Source organism: Apium graveolens, chromosome 9 (genome assembly GCF_009905375.1).
Source record: "Apium graveolens cultivar Ventura chromosome 9, ASM990537v1, whole genome shotgun sequence".
In the NCBI taxonomy this organism is placed as follows: domain Eukaryota; kingdom Viridiplantae; phylum Streptophyta; class Magnoliopsida; order Apiales; family Apiaceae; genus Apium; species Apium graveolens.
The window spans coordinates 175143040-175150893 of record NC_133655.1 but is presented as its reverse complement, the minus strand read 5'-3'; the positions used below and the strand labels follow the sequence as shown (position 1 = coordinate 175150893).

The 7854-nt window shown below is 38.5% G+C and overlaps 1 non-coding gene across 1 annotated transcript; it reads left to right on the top strand.

The window, feature by feature from the left end:
* The first annotated feature begins 6187 nt into the window (after positions 1–6187).
* LOC141688325 (small nucleolar RNA R71) lies at positions 6188–6294 on the top strand. The gene has a single exon (XR_012561773.1). It is a non-coding gene; the product is annotated as a small nucleolar RNA R71 (small nucleolar RNA).
* Positions 6295–7854: the final 1560 nt, after the last annotated feature.

The following is a 7854-nucleotide window of genomic DNA, read 5'->3' as shown; positions in this document are numbered from 1 at the left end:
AAGAGCTTGCCAACCAAGGTTTTTGACAAGCATGTGGAAGCGATAGGAGTCAGATGGATGGACACATAGATTTTTATGTAATAGTGGATTAAATAAACACTGATGTACACATAGAATATTTTGAGTATAAGTGGGAGATTGTTAGTATATACTAAAAATATTTATTTGAAGTATGTACATTTATTTCTGGCCAGTTTATTTGAGAATCATTTGAATGTTTACATGTTGTCTAATATTATATATTGTGAACAATCTAGTATCAAATGGGATACAGAATATTAGATTGTTAAATACGGTTATATAATATAATAAGGTTCATAGCACAGGTGGTGTTGGACAATCCACTGGTATGTCTGTAGTATTATTTAGATTAGTTTATATTGACTAATAAATAATACTAGTATACTTTGTGTATATTGAACAGGATCAAATTTAGAATTGTTTCCTTAATACTGATTAAGAAGGAGAACTAAGATTCTATGTTATTATTAATGCTTAGGTTCTTAATCCGAAAATAGTGATTGACACGTGTATATTATTTACATGCTTTGATTTATATATGAAATAATTCTTTTGAATTATATCATTATATTTTGGGTGATGGAATTATATACATGGTGGATATTATTTATTGAAGGAATCCATGTCCTGATAATATTCGGGTTAATGATGTCCCCTTGAAAGCTCAAAAAGATTTAATTATGTGAAACCCTGCAGGTGGAATTTATTCTGGCATAATTAAATAAAGGTTGAGTGGATGATCAAGGATAAAAGATATTAATTAAATAAATTATCAGTAATTTATTTAATTAATGGACATATGATATTTTAAACATGGGGAATTTAATAAGCACATAATATTGGAACCGAATTAATTAAATTACGGTATTAGGAAAGGTAGTGCAAATATTAATTCTTTAGTGGATTGAATTAATATTTAATTACATTGGGCTAGGCTCAAGATGTAATTAGAAGGCCCAACCTAATTAGCCATGGTCCCTATTGTAGCCTATATATATTCTTATTCTCTTCTTGCTTGGGATTGTGTGAAAACATATTGTAGCCACCAAGGAGCAAGAAGAGAAGATAACTTGAGAAGACGGAGGCCACACTTCGCTCAAGGGAATTTGGGAATACAATAGAAGAGCGTGGAATCAACCATTAACAAGGTAATCCGCTTTTCATAATCTTTATCATAAAACGTAGTAACACCCTAAGTCCGTGGTTCCCAACAGGTGCTAGATCAGCGCGGGCGCGCTTACCTTCTGGAAAAACAGCGCGGCCGCGTACTAGATCAGCGCGGGCGCGCTTGGCTTCTGAAGTTGGCCCTGAATTTTTTTCTTTTTCTGATTTTTTTGTGTTTTTCTCTTTTTTTCTTGCTTTTTCTACCTACTAATGTACAACAAACTTGGGTTGCCTCCCAAGAAGCGCTTGTTTTACGTCGTTAGCTCGACGTAAAACCTTGAGATCAAACAGACAATAAAACGGCACTAACCACCTCACGATTTGCCATGTCACTATACTAATGCTTCAACCTCTGACCATTGACCTTGAATACTTGGCCCAGATCACTCTAAAAAATTTCCACCGCTCCATGTGTAAACACAGTTTTGATTATGAAGGGCCCTGACAACCTTGACTTCAACTTTCCAAGAAAAAGACGGAGACGAGAGTTAAACAAAAGAACTCGTTGCCCCGACGTAAATGATTTGAGCACTAGACCCCTATCGTGCTACCTCTTGACTTTTTCCTTATACATTTTGTTGTTCTCATAAGCTTGCAGTCGAAACTCGTCGAGTTTATTCAATTGAAGCATCCTCTTCTTTCCAGCTGCATCCAAGTCAAGATTTAATTTCTTCAAAGCCCAATATGCCTTATACTCGAGCTCCACAGGAAAATGACACCCCTTACCATAAACCAACTGGAATGGTGACATTCCCAATAGAGTCTTGTATACTGTTCTATACGCCCAAACAACTTCATCAAGCTTCAAAGACCAATAATTCCTAGATGGACACATAACTTTCTCCAAAATGCGCTTGATCTCTCTGCTAGACACCTCAGCTTGCCCATTTGTCTGAGGATGATAAGCCGTAGCAATGCGATTATTTACATTATACCTTTGCATCATAGCAGTGAACTTGCAATTGTTAAAATGCGACCCCTCATCACTGATTATGACTCTTGTAGTTCTAAACCTTGTGAATATCTGCTTGTGAAGAAAATTAAGCACCACCTTCGCATCGTTTGTTGGAGATGCCTTAACTTCAACCCATTTTGACACATAATCAACCACCAACAAGATATACTGATTGTTACAAGATGAGACAAATGGCCCCATGAAGTCAATTCCCCAAACATCAAAGACTTCAACCTCGATAAGCACATTAAGAGGCATCTCATCCCTCTTAGACATATTACCCACACATTGACATCGATCAAATTTCAAAACAAACTGAAGAGCATCTTTAAACAAGGTTGGCCAAAAGAAACCTGCTTGAAGAATACGAGCTGCTATCTTTTCTCCACCATAGTGTCCTCCATAAGCTGTTGAGTGGCAATCTCGCAAGATCCCCCCGTTTCACTGTAAGGAATACATCTCCTGATGATTTGGTCAGCTCCTTGTAAAAAAAATGGCTCATCCCACATATACCACTTCACTTCATATAGAAACTTCTTCCTTTGAGTATATGATAATTCGGGAGGCATGACATTACTCACAATGTATTTCACAATGTCTGCAAACCGCGGTTCTTCCTCTTACACTCCAAACAGCTGCTCATCGGGAAAGACTCATTTATCAATATCTTGTCCAGTAAAGTAGCATTAGGGTTTTCCAATCGAGATAGATGATCAGCGACTTGATTTTCAGTCCCCTTTCTGTCCTTGATCTATAATTTAAATTCTTGAAGCAAAAGAACCCATCTAATCAATCTAGGCTTCGAGTCCTTCTTCGAGACGAGATAACGAATTACAGTGTGATCAGTGAACATTGTCACTTTAGTCCCAAGTAGATAAGATCGAAATTTCTCAAAACCATAGACAATAGCCAAAAGTTCTTTCTCCGTAATAGTATAATTCAGTTGAGCACTATTCAAGGTCTTACTAGCGTAGTAGACCATATGAAATATATTGTTCTTTCTCTGCCCAAGAACTGCTCCAACTGCATAGTCACTTACATCACACGTTATCTCAAAAGCTTTATTCTAGTCAGGTGCAGTTATGACAGGTGCCGTGATTAAACTCTTCTTTAATATTTCAAAAGCTGCAAGGCACTCATCATCAAACTTGAAAGGGACATCTTTCTCTAGCAGACTGCACAATGGCTTTAAAATCTTAGAGAAGTCCTTGATAAAACGCCTATAGAAACCCGCATGACCAAGAAAACTGTGAATTCCCTTAACGGAAATAGGTGGAGGAAGATTTTCAATGACCCCCACCTTGGCTTTGTCCACCTCAAGACCCTTACTAGAGACCTTGTGCCCAAGAATAACATCCTGTCGCACCATAAAGTGACATTTTTCCCAATTGAGAACCAGATTGGTCTCAACACACCTCTTGAGAACATTTCCAAGATTTTGCAAGCATTATCAAAAGAATCGCCAAATACAGAGAAGTCGTCCATGAACACCTCCACATTTTGGCCAATCATATCAGAAAAGATGGCCATCATACATCTCTGAAATGTGGCCGGTGCACCACACAAACCAAAAGAAACTCGTCAGAAAGTGAAAGTACAAAATGGAAAAGTGAAGGTAGTTTTCTCCTAATCCTCTGGAGCGATACAAATCTGATTATAACCCGAATAGCCATCCATAAGACAGTAGTACTCGTGGTCATCCAACCTGTCGAGCATCTGGTCAATGAAAGGCAGAGGGAAGTGATCTTTCCTAGTGGCCTTGTTCAACTTCCTGTAGTCCATACAAACTCTCCATCCCGTGACTGTTCGAGTAGGTATGAGCTCATTCTTCTCATTAGCAACAACTCTGATACCTCCTTTCTTTGGTACACACTGAACTGGACTTACCCACGAATTGTCAGAAATGGGATACATAATCCCTGCATCCAGCCACTTAAAAATTTCCTTCTTCACTACTTCCTTCATGATCAAATTAAATCATCTTTGATGCTCAACCGTAGGCTTGCTACCTTCTTCTAGAAGAATTTTATACATGTAATAAGAAGGGCTGATTCCGTTAATATCTGCTATAGTCCATCCAATTGCTGATTTGAACTCCCTAAGAATTCTCAAAAGATTCTCCTCATCGCTACATGAAAGGTCAGATGCAATAATAACAGGCAAATTAGATGCATCACCTAAAAATGCATACCTCAAATGTTCAGGTAAAGGCTTAAGCTCAAGAGTGGGAGCTTCCTCAATAGATGGCTTGAGGCGTGTAGGAGCTTTGTTCAACTCCTCCATTCCAAGAGATTCAAAAGGCATATCAATCTTCCTCTTCCAGGGAGAAACATTCAGATATTGCAATTGTTCCTCACCTTCGTCATCTTCACTGTCTGAATTTCCTAACAAGGCCTTCTCTAAGGCATGAGACCTTAGCAATTGATCAAGTTCTGAAGTAACCACAGAATTGACCAACTCCACTTTGAAGCACTCCTCATTTTCCGTAGGAAATTTCACAGCATTGAACACATTAAAAGTTAAATCCTGATCCAGCATTCGCATTGTAAACTCACCCTTCTGCACATCTATCAAGGTACGACCTGTTGCCAGGAAAGGTCTTCCCAAGATTGTGGGAATCTTCTTATCCTCCTCAAAATCAAGAATTACAAAATCAGCAGGGAAGATGAGTTTATCAACCTTGACCAAGACATCCTCCATAATACCTCAAGGATATGTAATAGAACGATCGGCCAACTGTAAAGTCATATAAGTAGGTTTTGGATCAGGCAAGTTCAACTTCTTGAAGATTGACAAAGGCATCAGATTGATGCTAGCTCCCAAGTCACATAAACATCTGTCAAAAGACACTTTTCCAATAGTACACGGAATAGTGAAGCTTCCCGGATCTTTAAGCTTCGGAAGCAACTTCTGTTGCAGCACAGCACTGCATTCCTCCGTGAGAGCGACAATCTCTAAATCATCTAGTTCACTTTCTGAGAGAGAATACCTTTCATAAACTTCACGTAACTAGGCATCTGCTCAAGAGCCTCAGTGAAAGGTATGTTGATATGAAGTTTCTTGAACACCTCCAGATACTTCTCAAATTGCTTATCCAGCTTTTTCTTCTACAGCCGCTTAGAAAAAGGCGGTGGATGATAGATATGTTTCTCCCCTGTATTACCCTCAAGAGGAGTGTGCTCAATGATAGTCTTCCTTGGTTCCACTTCTGCTTCCTGCTACTCTACTTCTTCTTCAACCCCAGCTTCTTCATTCGAAACTTGAGTTTGTTCGGGATTCGCAACCTTCCCAGACCTCAAAGTGATTGCCTTTACCTACTCCTTAGCTTCCCTCTTTCCTGGTACTTCAGTGTCACTAAGTAGTGTACCAGGTTGACGATTTAGCAAGGCATTGGCAATTTGCCCAATTTGATTTTCCAAGGTCTTGATAGAAATATCTTGGCTTTTGCACATGAGCTTCAACTCCTCTAATTTAGATTTTTCATTAGCTTGTTACAGCTGGAGTTGCTATCTTGGTATATATTGCGGTTGTTGAAAACCAGGGGGGTTGTACTGCTTAACTGGGTACTGCTGATAAGGCTGTTGAACCGCATTCTGAGCATTACTCCAGCTGAAATTAGGATGGTTGTGATTGTTAGGATGATAGGTGGCTGGCACATGTTGTTGCGATCGCTGAAAGTTGCTAACGAACTGAGCTGATTCACTAGAAATAGCATACTGATCAGTCTCATGGGCACCATCACAAAGCTCACAGACACTAGTGATTTGATTAACTCCATAATTAGTCAAAGTGCCCACCTTCATCGTCAAAACCTTAAGGTAGGAAGCTATAGCTGTTGCTGCATCCAACTCCAGAATTCTTGCTACTTTACCCTGAGTTAGCCTTTAAGAAGGATTCTGGTATTCATTAGCAGCCATCAGTTCAATCAATTCATAAGCTTCATTGTAACTCTTAGCCCACAAGGCTCCTCCTGATGCTGCATCGAGCATGGGTCTAGAAGTATCACCCAATCCATTATAAAAATAGTTAATAATCATCCAATCAGGCATGCCATGGTGTGGGCACTTCCTTAGCATCTCCTTATATCGATCCCAAGCCTCACACAGAGATTCTCCAGTTTGCTGAGTAAACTGAGTAAGAGCATTCTTGATTGCAGCAGTCTTCGCCATATGGAAGAATTTAGTGAGAAACTTTTGAGCAAGGTCCTCCCATATGGTGATAGACCCTGGCAGTAGAGAATATAACCAGCACTTTGCTTTATCCCTCAGAGAGAATGGGAAGAGTCGCAGCTTGATGGCATCTTCAGTCACACCATTGAACTTGAAAGTATCGCATATCTCGATAAAATCCTTGATGTGCATGTTGGGGTCTTCTGTAGGAGAACCCCCAAACTGAACTGAGTTCTGTATCATCTGAATCGTGCTTGACTTCATCTCAAAAGCGTTAGCTGAGATGGCTAGTCTGATGATGCTTGACTGAATATCATTGATCTTGGGCTGAGAATAGTCCATCAAAGTCTTAGGAATTTCTGCTTGATCTCCCATCACTACTAAAACTGGTTCCTCAACTTTCTCTTCTTCTTCTACCTTCTCTTCATCCTCAAAAACTTCCCTTCAAACCACTACAGCTTCTTCATCGGCTTTATCCAGCATTCTCTTACGAGACCGAGAACATGTATGCATACACGCTCGCTAGAGTACCTGAAATAAGGCAAAGAAACAGATAAGTAACAATGTATGAGTCAATGAACTTTAACGACCACTGATGACAAACACATAAACTAAAAATTAACACCGAATCCCCGGCAGCGGTGCAAAAAACTTGTTAGTCGCTAAACACGCACTAAAATTCACACAAGTATACGCGTTCACAAGTAGTATAAGACATAAATCAGATTCATTCCCACAGAGACTGGTTTAGGTTAACTTTATAATTTATGCACTTATGCAACAATGATAAGGCTATTATTTAATGCTAAGACGATTAACAGATTGAGATTGTTTTTAACTAAACTTAAGCTAACAATTGTAACTAATAGAATAAATATGGTTGAATTAATATATATGACAAACATGGGACCTTAACTTCATTAAATACTTCATTCAATAGCCTTTTTTTTCTTAACCTTGGCATTTAATGGTGATGACACTAATCAGTTAACACAAAACTGATAAACGCCAACTTTCGTTGCATGAATACCATACTACCAGACATCCACAAAAGAGATAGAAGCTCAATAGACATCAATTATATTGAGACCCTATATGTCTATAGAATTTGACAACATAACGATTTAATGCACAAGTTATCTATCATGATTACATAGGGCAAGTAAGATGGTTAAAATTACCCACGAATCATGCATAACAATAACACATGAACCTATGCTAGCATGGCAAGTTCTAAATCCTTAAATTCACTTTCGCTTCATTAAGAATTAACACACTATCTTATAAGTTCACGATGCTCATAAGACGAATACGCACAACCAATACTAGGATATCATACAATCACCACACACTAAGGCATTGAAACAAATCAACTAAAGAAATCCATAAATAAATTTGCTAAAACCCCACAATAACGATTAGCTCATAACTGGACTCATCATCAACGTGGGTTCCGATGAAAGCATGTATAATAAATGTAGTCTTTATAAACGAATAATAAACAAAGTACAAAATAAGAGTATAGGTTCAAGAATAAGAAAACTA